Here is a 14,819-nt window from a genome sequence, read left to right on the forward strand (position 1 = left end):
TTTATTTCTGTTAAACCTTCCATTTAGTTTAAACCGAATTAGCTCATGGTCACTCGAGCCAAGCTTGTCCCCTACAACCATTTCCTCAACGAGGTCCTCACCACTCACCAGCACCAAATCTAAAATTGCATCCCCCCTCGTCGGTTCAGTTACTACTTGATGAAGGAATTCATCTGCTAGCACGTCTAGGAACATCTGAGCCCTATTATTGTTACTAGCATTTGTTCCCCAATCTATATCTGGGAAGTTAAAGTCCCCCATGATTACACAGTTCTTATTAGTTTTTACTTCCCTAAAAACATTAAATAGTTCTCTGTCCGCATCCAGGCTAGATCCTGGCGGTCTATAGCACACCCCAAGCACTATCTCAGGGGAGGCTCTAGTAGTTCTATTACCCAGTGTAATTATTGCCCAGACAGACTCTGTCTTATCCATTCCATCACTTATTATTTCTTTGCATTTTACCTCATTATTGACATACAATGCCACTCCCCCACCTTTACCTTTTTTCCGGTCATTCCTAAACAGCACATACCCTTCCATACCTGTACTCCAGTCATGACTACCGTTCCACCACGTTTCGGTTATTCCCACGATATCAGGTTTCATTTCTCGGACCAGGAGCTCCAATTCCTCCATTTTGTTACCTAGGCTTCTTGCATTGGTGTATAAACATCTTGCCGTATGCTGTCTATCCTTTCTCGCATTACTTATGCAATTTGGTACGGACCCCATACTGTCCCTCTGCCCCCTCTTTCTTATGTCCAATCCCATACCCCTACCTATATCTGTGCTTATCTCTTCACACTCCTTTTCAGTGTTGGATTCAGACGTGGAGATTAACTGGACATCTCCCAACCGTCTCCCCCAACTTTCTAGTTTAAAGCCCTTTTGATGAGATGAGCCAGCCTCCCTCCCAGAAGTCTATTTCCTTCCCTACTCAGGTGAAGTCCATCCCGCGAGAACAGCTGTCTGTCCCCGAAAGCCTCCCAGTGGCCATACATCCCAAAGCCCTCCTTATAACACCACTCCCTTAGCCAGCTATTTATCCTCACAATTCTGTCAGCCCTCTGCTGTCCTTCTCTAGGAACAGAGAGCAGCCTGAGGCAGAAGCCACCAGCTGGCATGATATTCCAGGCAGGACTGAATCTTCATTAGACGAAACTTAAAGAAGAGAATGACCTGGAGTCATTCCCATTTTTGTCCAGGCGTCCCCGACCAACCTAACCGAGGTCGGCCAGGAGCACCCATGGGATGATGACAACGACTAGCAGTCGTATTGCACCGTCTGCCATCTCCAAGGCAAGGCAAGGGGATGCTGCTGTGTAGCACTGCAGTACCGCGTCTGCCAGCAGCACCCAGAAGACATACGGTGACAGTGAGCTGAGCGGGCTCCATTGTTGCCGTGGTATGTCGTCTGCACAGGTAACCCAGGAAAAAAGGCGAGAAACTATTTTTTGCCATTGCTTTCCCGGAGGGAGGGAGGGAGGCCTGACGACATGTACCCAGAACCACCCGCGACAATGTTTTTGCCCCATCAGCCATTGGGAGCTCAACCCAGAATTCCAATGGGTGGCGGAGACTGTGGGAACTGTGGGATAGCTACCACAGTGCAACACTCCAAAAGTTGACGCTAGCCTCGGTACTGTGGACGCACACTGCTGACTTAATGCACTTAGTGAGGACACAAAATCGATTGTATCAAATCGATTTCTAAAAAAATCGACTTCTATTAAATCGACCTAATTTCGTAGTGTAGACATACCCTTAGTGATAGGTAGCAGAGATGAAGCTTTGGCACCTCCACTCCCCTGCAAGCACTGTAGCTGCCTCCGCTCTCTAGTTGAATGCTTACTCATCATCTAATGCTAATATAACGAAGTATGAAAACTGTCAATAACCCAGTTAGAACTCAGACTAGGCTGGGCTTCCAGACTGGTGGTACTCCTGTGCAGAAAGTGAGTTTACAAGAGAATACCAAAAGCCTTATTTCTATGATGGGAGGTTCCATATTTTGGATTGGGATATACCATGCAGGCTCACTACCTGGGAGATTAGGATACCTCATGTCTGAGAGCAGCTCCTAGCACTATATCCAAAGGCCACATCCACAGATTCACCATTACAGAGTGAAGGTTAGTGTTTGAGCATGTGGACCAAACTCCAGATTGCTGCTTGTCAGAGCTCATCCACAAACTTCCTCTTGGCCTAAGAAGTGACTATGCCCCATGAAATAAACCTTCACTCAAAGGGGAGGGGGAGAGAGAGCAAGGGAATCCATCTGCAAATTAAAGTTTCCTTAATAGAAAAATGATTATTCACATGCATTAAAGACCTAGAGGCTTTGTCATCTTTTCTAGCCCTGTTGGAAGCCATAAAAGGAGAACTTCAACGCCCTCACCATGTTCAAAAGCAATTATTTATTATTTAAATTAAAAAATAATCTGTACAGGACTCTAGGCATCATAATACAACACAATAAAATCCCAGCTGCATTACAATAATCATGTCAAACAGGAACTCTGCTAGTTAACTGGACAGCTGAGTGTGATGCAAAAATCTCCTTCAAAGCAAAAAGACAGGAATTAAACAATTACCCAACAAAGAAAGTGGAGGACAAGATTAAGTTTTCACTCTGGGACAACTGCCTCTTTACTGAGATGAGAGGGACGAGGAAAGAAGATACAGCAGAAGGCCTGATCCATTTATGGAGAAAAGCTTAAGATTCCTTGATTTAGGTGCATAGTTTTGGAAACTTGCTGTTGCTCACTGTTGCAAACAAGACATTGACGGGGCACTCATCCCAGAGAGTGCAGACTAGATGGAAAAAACCCTGTCCTAAGCAACCAATCCCTCAGATGGAATTTCAGCAGCTCAGACTAAATGTTGAGGGACCATGCCACATGGACCTCTTTAGTGAGCAACAAATTGTGTTCTGCCCAATGTACAAAAATAACTACAGCCTGAGACAGCTTTCCACTCCTGGCACTACCCTGCTTGCTGGCAATCCAGACAACACTGCTTACTCCTGTCTCTGGTCCTTGGAGACCAGCACACACTACTCTAAGCTTCAGCCAGTTCACATGCAGAGATCTCTCCCATGTGGGATGAATGGGACTGCAGAGTGGTTCCCCAACCCTTGAGGCCGGCATCAGTCATTACCCCAAATCATAGGTCCTGAAGTGACCTCCAACTTCGAGTTTAGTTACATCTCTCCCATAACTGCAAGGACTGCCTGAGCTCCAAGGGATGCTGAATCCTCACAAGTAATCCCCACCCCATTCCTTTGGTCACCACTGAGAGAGCAGCTTGTGAACCAAAACGCTTCCTGACCTACAGAGCTAGATCAATTAAGGAAGACATCTTCTTGGCTCAGATGCTGGAGGATGCTCTGCTCTGCTCTGCTAAGTTGTCTTGCAGTTTGTACTCTTTTCTGTGATGGAAGTCCCATTCCTACCACCATATTAACTCAGCTGCTGACATGGGATCAGGTTTTGCTTTTTTGTATCTGATCATAAATCCCAGCCACATCAAGAGACTTGCTGATTCCTGGACAGCTTCCCTTGTTCCTACCAGAGCGAAGACCTTCACCCGCCAGCCATCCAGATATGGAAGAATATGACGTTTCCTCTGTGACTCCACCACCGCTACACTCTTTGTGGAGATTGAGCCAATGGCCAGGGGAAAAACCTGTAACATTGCAGAAAGGTACAAAAGTCCACAGAGTAACATGCAGAAATCAGAGAGCACTCAATGATCCTCTATTCTGCTGAAGTCTGCTTCAGAGGGAGAGGGACAGGCTCAAGGGGCTCTGGTCAGGTACAATCTCTGGAATGCTGGCCTATACCAAGGCCTGGGTGGAGATCTTCATTATGCCAACCAGTCTCTAGTGTGAGAAGACAAATATGGTCTCTTGGGCTCTGGAATTACTTTATTTTCATCACTGAGATCCTGAAGGCTTGATCTAGTGCTTCCCCAAATAACTTTTCCCCATTAAAAGGGAGATGCAATGAGCTCCTGCTTTGTTGAAAATCCCTCCCTCCAAGAGCATTACTAGAAGGCTCTCCCATCCATAAAGTGATTGGTAAGGAAGGAAAGAAGATTGTGTGACCAAGACCAGGGAGGCATCACTGAGGAATTTGTAAATTTCCAAATTTCAGTCACACGGGTACTTCAATGCCACTGACCCTTCCAAGGGGCAGGTATACTTCTTAGTTGAAGACATGACTGCAGAGTCAATAACGGGGCAAAAATCCCAGCACTTGTGCCATCTTTTAGACAACCTGTAAAATGTATGCATTTGCCTTGGGGAAAGCACACATGTTGTTTTGAGGATACGTGTAATGATTGTGACCCATTTAAGTACCTAGATAGAGTATCAAGGACTCGAAGATGAAGGACAATGCACTGATTCAGGATGCTAAAACATAAATACTGTATTATTTTTATTTATATTTCCAATGTACTAAAATGGCTTTTATCTAACACTAAGCCTTTACTGTAGACTAAAAGGACAAAGAAATAGATTAACCCAGATTGTGTCTGGATTCTACATCCAGAACATAACATTTACTCAAGCACCTGCTTACAGGTAAGAGTTCTAGAAATTCTAAATCCCTAAAGTGAGTCAGCTGTGCAACATACCAGTAACTCTAATTTTAAATGTGTTGAGTACTCAATAGGACTCTGAGCCAGAAGATGGTAGGAACTCTTATTACTTCATTAAAAAAAATTAAGTTACAGTGACTAGGACAGCAGAACAGGTAACTTACTGGACTTTAAAAGGTCACTTGATCCAGTACACATGGCAACCATCAAACAGACTCTTTCTTTCCACAACTCAAAGCCAAAGAGCCAAGAATCTTAATATCTTGAATTTGAGTATGTTGTAGTCTATCTTGCTATGTTTAGGCTCTTTTACAAGATGATATGAAATCATTCTCCCTTCCACATACTTTTTAAAATTCCCCATCCAGGAAAAGACCACAAGAAGAGCATACCTCTGTTGTTCCTGCCCGCAGTGCTTCCCCAGCTGATCAGTTTTGCTTACTACTATTGATGGGACATGCAGAGCAGGAGAAGTATGCACAAAGACAACATCTTCTGCTGCTGAAGTGAGGGTAGGAACAAAGAAAGTGTCTTTCCTTTCCTTTCTCTTTAACAGCACTGTGCCACACCTGGCTTCTCTTGTTTGTCACACTTTCAACCCTTCCTCTTCACATAGCTCAATAGGACTAGCAAAATGAAACTGACCAGAAGCATATTAGTTCCATTCAGGTACCAAGGGCATCTCCTGAAGGAACATTATGGGCAAGAGCAGCAACGCTGACACACTGAAAGGGAGTGAACAAATCAGGGGGATTGGAACTGAGCTTGCAGAACAGGTGCCTCAGAACTCAACCACTGAAAATTAGGAGTAAAAATAGGAAAAGTGGTTTCTAACTTCTCCTCCCCAGGAGGAGAGCCCGATCATCATCCTGCTTCTTCACCCACTGCTGAAGACTTCAATGCCAACATTTTACCAGCTGAGATCTCAAAAACCTGCAGATCTAGAAACTAATATTGGTCATTCCAAGCTTTCAGATGATCTAAGCACTGGTTTCCAGCTCTACAGATCTGAGGTAAGTTGTTAAACACAAAATGGAAAAAGAGTAATATGGTAATAAGAATAATATAATTTTTAAAGGTCTTCTATCTGAACACCTGTCAGGACTAGGAGGCTTTTGGCAGATGAGTTCCTTTTTCAAGAACTAATCATGGAACAGCAATCACAGAGAAAGAAGATCTCAATCCCCAAAGATGTAAGAGATTTCTGAGAAAGGCTATGCAAACTGTGTAGTCACATACTGTACATGTATCCCTAGACTGTCTCCTTTTTTACAAATGGGAGAGCTCAATATATTCCCATCTTTTCACAAGCTGTCTGAAGTTTTAACATATGTTCCTAAAAGGTTTTATACAGATTTAACACTATAATATGTGCAACGCTGATACTTCTATTATTACTTTGTTTTTTAAATGTTAGACACTATACAGAACTGCATTAACTGAGGGCAGGTCTACACTACAAACTTGCATCAGCGCAGCTCCGCCGCTATAGAGGGTCTTCACCAGAAGTGCTAAGCCGACATGAGAGAGCTCTCCCATTGGCTTAATAACTCTACCTCCACGAGAGGTGGTAGCTATGTTAGCAGGAGAAGCTCTCCCACCAACATAGCGCTGTCTACTTGGGAGGTTAACTACATCACTATGGGGTGTGAAAAATCCACATCCCTGAGTGATGCAGTTATACTGAAGTAAGTGTGTAGTATAGACTTGGCCTGAATGAGGTTGGTAAACCTGATTTAATGAAGGGAGGGGAGGGAGAGAAAAGGGTCTCCAAATGAGGAGAGGATCCAATATGGAGAGAAAACAAGTGGACCGTAGAAATCTACGCACACATACACATCCGAAGGACAAAAGAAAGGTGGTTTGGTGATTTAAAACATTAGCAGAAATAAAAGGATTGCAGAACAAGAAATCAAATGGGATTGGGGGTAGGGGGGTGGAGGAGAAAAGAGACAGAAAAGTTGGGGAGAGAGGAACTGAGGGGGTCAGACAGGGATAGATTTTACCTGAGAAAGTAAAATAGCCTGAAACATTTAAAGTTTCTTCTCATTTGGACTATGGAAAGAGTGGTGCGTAGAGGGAGGGAAACAAGAAATCTTAGCTAGTGCTTGGGACTCAGAAGATCTGCACTCAATTTCCTGCTCCGCCAGAGACTTCTTATGTGACCTTGGGCTAGTTATTTGCTCTGTGCCTCAGTTTTCCATTTGAAAAATGGGAAAAGCAGCACTGACCTACCTCACAGGGGTGTTGCTAGAACAGTAGTGGGCAAACTACAGCTCGTGGGCTGGATCCGGCTCGCGGGATTGCCACCCCCATAGTGCCGCGGGCCCCGCGCCTGGGTGGGGGGGAGGGAGAGGGCAGAGGGCTCCGTGCACTGCAGGGGCCGCAGGGATGTGGTGCCGGCTGCTTCCGGGAGCGGCGCAGTGCGGCACAGGGTCAGGGCAGGCAGGGAGCCTGCCCTGGCCCTGGTGCGCGCAGCTGCCACCCCGGAGCTGCTCCAGGTAAGCAGCGCCGGGCCGGAGCCCGAACCCCTCCTGCACCCCACACTCCAACTCCCTGCCCTGAGCCCCCTGCTGTGCCTCACATCCCTCCTGCACCCAAACCCCTGCCGCACCCCTCCTGTACCCCAAACCCCTGTGCCACCTCATACACCCTGCACCCCTCCTCTGCCCCAACCCCTTGCCCTGAGCCCCTTCCTGCACACCGCACCCCCTCCCACACCCCACACTCCCTCCCGCACCCCAACCTCCTGCCCTGGCCCTTAGGTGCAATTTCCCCACCCAGATGTGGCCCTTGGGCCAAAAAGTTTGCCCACCCCCGTGCTAGAACAAATATTTATTGAAGATTGTGAGGCACTCAGATACTGTGGAACTGGGGACCATATACGTACCTAATATGATACTGAAGAGACATTAAATGAACTCCCTGAAATGCTGAGAATTGACAGCAAGGTGAAGTGCTGGCAGCCCATTGATTATGCAGATATGGATCTTAGCTAGGCCTGAGACTAGATGCAGCTAGGGCAATCTTAAACCCCACTCACCTCAACCCAGACATGAAAAGGGAGGATGAGAAAAGTGGTGGTGAGGCATTAATTTACTCATTGTCACAGCAGCAGCTGTTAATTACACAACAATAATTTGTGAAAACACAAAGTGAATCAAAACTTCACATAAGAAGTAAATTTCCCCACCTCCACAGTGTCCAATTTCTACAAGAACATTTCTTCCATCATTAGTGCTCAGAATACCTAAGAATGCAGCAACAGGGAGGAAAAAGATACAAATGTGCAACTACGAGCACAACCCCATCCAGACAGAGGAATACATATTATAGGCCTCCATTTTCTGCTCTGGCTTTAACAACCATAAAAGTTTTCCAATGCTGGAGAAGACCAAAACTACAATCTGGACAGAAAACAATTTATAAATCCTGGAAGTTAAACTGGTTTGTGTGCCAATTTCAACATGATATTTCTCATTCCAAGACCTACATGTTCAACAAAGCCTGTACTGATTGCTCCCTGACTGGCCTGACCATGAATGACACATCACAACAGCAGGCAAAGTAAATCTGAAGAGATCTAACCATTGCATATTGTAATCCAGTGTGAAAAACATCTCCTCTTTACATGCCTTCAAGAACTCCAGTCAGTCTAGAATTTCTTAATTTGAGTTGTCCATAGTTCAGTGTCTGTGGTATTTTGTTATAATGGTACTGTATCCATATGCTGTTCAAGGCAGAGACACTGGCAAATGTATAGCTTTACTACCATTTAATAACAATTTCAATTTCCTTAATATTACTCTTATTTCTTCAACACTTGTCTCCAGTGGTAGCAGTAGACAACAGTCTCCACACTATTTCACTGAAAGCCAATATTTTAACTAAACCCAATGTTGTTTGGGAAGTCAGACCTGTACCTCTGTGCCAAGTAGTATGAGCTTGAAGACAGCCAGGACAGTCCTTGCAGCGAGCAAAATTAAGTGTGTCTAATTGTTAGTGAATCTAGATGCCATCTAGGTGTGTATAATCACTTCCATCACTGAGTGCATGACAATTATTAACAAATTTAGCTTCACAACAGCCCCATTAAGTAGGAAAGTACACCTCTACCTCGATATAACGCTGTCCTCGGGAGCCAAAAAATCTTTCCGCGTTATAGGTGAAACCGTGTTATATTGAACTTGCTTTGATCCACCGGAGTGCACAGCCCCCCCCCCGGAGCGCTGCTTTACTGCGTTATATCCGAATTCGTGTTATATTGGGTCGCGTTATATCGAGGTACCGGTGTATTTATCCCCATTTGTATTGAAAATTGAGAACAATTAAGTGACTTGCCCAAGGTCACACAGGAGGTCTGTGGCAGGGCCAGGAATTGAACTGCAATCTCCTGAGATCCAATCCAGTGCCTTAACCACAAGATCAACAACACTGCTCACAAAAGGGCCAATTAAAGTCACCCATGGTAGAAGGGGAAAAAAACAAAAACAAAAAAACAAACCCAACTTACCAGTGCCACTTTATCCTAAAGCCTGCTCTGTGAAAGCTAAGATGGAATCTGAAGTGCCATCATCCTTGCTGAGGACATCTGGAATTCACAGATTTGCATTGAGATGGCACACAACTAATGGGGGAGGGATAGCTCAGTGGTTTGAGCATTGGCCTGCTAAACCCAGGGTTGTGAGTTCAATCCTTGAGGGGGCCACTTAGGGATCTGGGGCAAAATCAGTACTTGGTCCTGCTAGTGAAGGCAGGGGGCTGGACTTGATAACCTTTCAAGGTCCCTTCCAGTTCTAGGAGACAGGATATCTCCATTAATTTATTTATTTTATTATTTTACCTATATACCACTTCAAGTTTCAGACAATTCCTCAGTTCAAGCAGAGGTGATTTTTTGGGCATCTTGTTACACTAAAATCGTATTACTAGACACTGATTTAAGGTAGTACTCATTTCCTAAAACATTTTCATTAATAGAGTATTATTTAATAGTTTTCTATTTTACTGCATCAGTTTTCTTTTACACTTTACCTTTTAGTATATTGAAAGTTTCTTTAAACCCTTGCACACAGAGTCCACTGAATCCCAATCACACTCTTGAGGATACAATCATTTTCTAAACACACACCTTTTCCCCCCTCCATACTGCAGCCCTTATTATTGCAGAAAAACAGCTCTGCTATAGTTAAGGCTGAAAACTCATTTTTGCTGACTTCAAATGCTCTAAAATCCACATGCTTACTCATATTGTTTTGAAATTTAGTATGCCTCAAGGGGATGCAGGGTAGTGTTAGTGATCCAAATTTGGGGTCATCCAAGCAAGAAGTTCTCAAGATATAGGACCCTGGGGGTGGAGAGGAAGAAGCATTTCTTAAGGTTGACAGATTCTACCAACTTTTTTTTAGCAGACCTAGGGAATCAAACCGTGGCTCTGATTGTGGCCCAAATGGTCTCCATCACTCAATATTGGTGATATTCAGGTGCGTGGGTAGTAAGCCTGTCAGCTCCACATTCTCTCCTGGTATTTGTATGCCAGAATCTGGGGGCATCTGCCCCTCTAGGGGGACCTGGGCTCCTCTCCCTGCCCCTCATACAAGCCAGCATCTGGGGAGGCCTCTTCACTCTGAAAGACTCAGATTCTCTCTGTCCCCCTGGGCCCCTCCTCCATGTGAGCAGGCATCTGGGGAAACCCTGCCCTCTGGGTGGGGAGCTGAGGACATGCAAGCTGGGGGCATGAACCCAGAACACACTGCAAGTCTGGGGTGAGGAGCTGAGGGGCATACTTGATGCATATCACTGGCTCAAACAGTTGGCACAGAGAAGAAGAGTCCCCAAATCAAACCTGGGCCTGGGCCGCAGGCACAGCAGTACAGACCACCACCACAAGGCCACCTTAGGGCTTGTCTACACTACCGCTGTAGTTCGACGGCTGGCAATCGAACTTCCGGGTTCGATTTATCGCGTCTGGTGTGGACGCGATAATTCGAACCAGGAAGTGCTCGCCGTCGACTGCGGTACTCCACGTCAGCGAGAGGAGTACCGCGGAGTCGACGGGGGAGCCTGCCTGCCCTGTGTGGACCGCGTCTGAACCGCGGTAAATTCGAACTAAGGTATGTCGACTTCAGCTACGTTATTCACGTAGCTGAAGTTGCGTACCTTAGATCGAATTGGGGTGTTAGTGTAGACCAGGCCTTAGACAGCTATTCTTTAATTAGATATTAATTCAAAGGTGCTTCACTGTACAAAGTGTTCTTTTAAATACGTTTGTTCACTTATAGCAGACACTAAACAAGCCATAGCTGAAAATTGTATTTAAATACAGGTAAGCCTATATTTATATTAAATAATTTTTGACCCCTTCCGGTTGGTACTGTGCCTAACACAGCTCTATGAAATAAATCCCACTCATCTAATATACTTAGACTAAACTCTTGTTCTGGATTGCAGTTTTTCAGAAAAAGCTGGTAATCAAAAAGCTCACACATTCCTCATGACACTTTTGGTCACTCAAGCAGCTTCAATTTAAACAAATATTTGTCAGTTTTACACACAGTTTCAGTGGTCCAAATAAAATATATCTTGCTTTGATACAGCAGACGTATCTTAAGCAGATACCAGTTTATATTGGTGCATGTACTGATGTCACATCTATATAGGCAATACTATTAAAAAAACACTCTGTAGTCTGTGTTTCATTGGCCCAGATTCAAGGAAGGAATCTGGCATTTGACAAGACAAATACAAAATATATTAATGCTTCTACAGTTTATGAGAATACCATTCCCAGTTACCTACAACCCCAGGTAAAACCCTAATGCAGTTTCTATTGATGTAAGTAAGCAAAGGGGTAAAAAACCAAAGATATTGAAACTAAAACACTCAGTGAAGGCCACTGATAAGTTTAAAGACTGAAGAGTGTACATGTAGAGAAGGATGCCAGTTCTTGATTAAAATATTGAAAAAATTAATGCTAGTAGCAGAATACTATAAGAGTAATTCTCAGACTCCTACATGCCTCTGTTATTCTGCACAGGATTCTTATGCGTAGCTTTGCAGTATTTCTATCTAGAAACTGCAACAGTCATTCGATAGGAGTTCTTTCAAAAGCAATCTGGAAATTCTAATAAATCTACGTGTCCCTTCAGACTGGGTATAAAGAGTGAAAGCAGAATAGGCCAGTTACTCATAAGTGATGCTGTGTACAAAACCAAAAAGGAGCAGCAGAATAAGACACAGAGGCACCTAATCAGGTATATTTATTGTTAGGAACTGTGGCAATGTAAAATATTGTTTTTAAATTTTAAAATAATACTTTCTACAGGAAATACTCGAAACAGTTACTGTACACTAGGGGTAATCAATAGGTGGACTGCTGGACAAATCCAGACCACCAGGTACTTTTGAACAGATCCCAAAATCTTTTTATTTACTTTTTTTTATTATTATTTTCTTCTCTGGAGTCTGGACCTTGACTATACCTTGGCAAAAAAATAATTGACTACCCCTACTTTATACTATTAATATGGTGATGAACAAGGTGGGCTGAAGGAAGAAATCTGAAGATTTTAGTTATGTTCTATGAAAAAATCTGCAGAAACTCCATTGATGTCATCATTTTCAGCTGCTCATCCACACTAACACAACTCAGTTCAGTTTATTTCCACACCTCAAACATGTTTTGTTTAGCTCCCTGTTCCTTAGCATTTGTAAACAATATGCAGTGTACAATGAGGAATCAAGTGAGAGTAAAGTACTAAAAAGGCAGCCTGTATTTTTTTTAATCTGTAAAAACCTGAGGTTTCTGATTACCATAGAAATGTACATCATTAACAAGAGATTTAAATTCTCCAAACTGAAGTATTACACACTGGATATTTTACAACAACCCAGGAATATTTTGTAGTAACTATGCCCATCTTCTGCAGTTCAGCATGCTCACTCTGCCTGATTATCTCCTAGCTGGCTCTGCACATGCATGGAGCATTTGAGGACAGACTACACAGGCACAAGAGGCTGATGATTAATGCAGAAGCTCCAGCCATACTATACTATGCGAGGTGACTGGTTGCCCCTCCCCCGTGATCGGGTATTTTGCAGTATAAAGGACCACTGGACAGTCTTTCGCCTCTCTCTCAAAAATGCAAAACAACCCGCTACACACCCCTGCCCCGACTTCACCCCGATGCCCTTAAATAACCCGAGTGAGCCTGCAGGAGCCCCAGTGGACAACACAGCTCTAACTCGGCTGGAGGTATGGATGTGCTTTGGGCACCCTCCAGACACACATCACGGGCACGTGAAAGACAGGCTGTCCCAAGTCACCGGCCTTTGCTGACCGAGCTTACTTCCGTCAGCCAGTTACCTAGTGCTTAGCGTCCAGTTACCCATCCTGCTAAGAGTTAAGGAAGGAGACCTACGAACACCGCTGCCTCGCTGCAGGAATCAAATCCAGTCGGCTACCCCGAAGTGTTTGGGATACAACCGAGGCGAACCGCTAGACGAGCGCAACCGCTGCATGGGTCAATACTGCTCCGTGCAACTAGTTGAGACTGACTGACCATAAGGAGTGGGTCCCCAATAAGGGTGCTGTATGTAATGGACCCGCTGACCCCGAGTCTCCGGTAAGGGATCGGAGCGGGGTAGGAGCCGAAATGCAACGCCCCCATAAGCGAAGAGTACAGGGGAGGAGGCTGTGTACAATCCACCCAGGACCGGCACGAACGGAGAAGGGGAGTGGGAGGAGCTAACTGTGTGCAGACTACGGGGAAGGCGGCGTCCCAGAGGCGGAGCCTGTGTGCAATGCCAGCATTGACGGACGGGCGCGGGGGAGGAGGCTGGGTGCCACCCTCCCAGCACCGGGGTGAGAGCAGAAGGGGAGAGGGAGGAGCCTGCGTGGAACACATCCAGTACCGAAATGAAAGGGGTGTCCCGGGGGCGGGGCCCGTGTGCAATGCACTCGGTACTGGGGGATGGACTCCGGTAAGGGAACGACGGGGGTGGGCTGAGTGCGATGCAGCCCGCGGGCTCTCGAAGTACGGCATATACTCCACGCACTCAGTTCTTAGGGGAAGGGAGTTTGACGCGGAAAGGGAGGCGGGCCCATATCCGCTGCACCGACTCCCTGGGCAAGGGGGCGGCTACATGTGCAATGCGAGCGATCAGAAGCGAAGGAAACGGCTCGGGAAGCTCATCTCCGCTAATCCAGAGCTCGTGAAGACAACCCGACCGGCACGGAGGGTGGAGGCGGCTACTTCTGCGCTACGCTCGCCGGGGGAGGGGGCTCCCTGTACGTTCAGCACCTGGGGAGGGGGGGCTGCCTGTGTCCAGCGCACGCGAGGGCCCGCTGTAGGGAACCGCCCGCTCGCCGGGGCAGGGAACCCCCGGGGAGACGCAACATGGGAGGCTGCTCTCGCTCCCCTCCCCCGGTGGCGCCCGAAGCGCGCGGGCCACCGGCGCGAGTCCCCGCCCCATACGGAGAGCGAGAAGGGAATGGAGCGACCCGCCCCCCGCGGCGCCCGGCGGGACTGTCACACCGCCCGACCCCTCGGCGCTCACCTCAAAGCCGCCCCTGTGCCCAGGGGGATCGCGCCCCGCCGGTGGCTGTCCGGGCCCCTTCTCCTCACGCGGGGGTGGCCCTCGGGCCCCTCCTCTCGCCACTGGCGGGGTCGGCGGCGGCTGCTCCCGCCCCAGCTCTGGCAGCTACTCGAGAGGGACGGTCCCTGGCGGTGACGGGCTGTGGGAGGGCGCCCCGGCGGCTGCTCCGGGCGGGGTGGGGGGGTCCCCGGGCCCCTCCTCCTCCTCCCGGCGGGGGCGGCGGCTGCTCAGCTCGGGCAGTGGAGGGGGTGAGGGGCGGCTGGGCCTGGGCGGATACGAGGGATGGTCGGCTCCGGTGAGGGGGGCGTAAAATGGAGTAACCGTCTCTCGGCGGCGGCCGAGCGCTGCCCGCTTCTCTGTTCCCCGGGAAATCCCGCCCCTCCCCGGCCCGGGGGGAGACCCCCGCGCTTCCATTGGGTACATTGCTTGCCACTCACCGCCTCTCCCAATCACAGCGCAGTGCCCACCCCCATCTCCCGCCCCTATTGGACACAACCCCCAGGAAGGGGATGTGAAGGGGGGGACCGAGGAAAAATGTCCGTATAGGAAACAAGCCCCGCCCAATCCCTCCTCCACTCCCCTCTCATTGAATGCCGCCTACAGGAACCGGTCAA

General features: G+C 47.1%; 1 protein-coding gene across 1 annotated transcript in view; it reads right to left on the minus strand.

Moving 5' to 3' along the window:
• The window catches only part of SIN3A (SIN3 transcription regulator family member A), a 41,540-nt gene extending 26,999 nt beyond the window's left edge, over window positions 1-14,541 (minus strand). The window contains exon 1 of the mRNA XM_024205399.2: window positions 14,167-14,541. The gene's annotated coding sequence lies outside the window, so the exon portion shown is untranslated. The remainder of the gene's footprint in view (window positions 1-14,166) is intronic.
• Window positions 14,542-14,819: the final 278 nt, after the last annotated feature.

The sequence above is a fragment of the Terrapene carolina genome, unplaced genomic scaffold (assembly GCF_002925995.2).
Source record: "Terrapene carolina triunguis isolate 2854851 unplaced genomic scaffold, T_m_triunguis-2.0 Scaffold67, whole genome shotgun sequence".
Lineage (NCBI taxonomy): Eukaryota > Metazoa > Chordata > Testudines > Emydidae > Terrapene > Terrapene triunguis.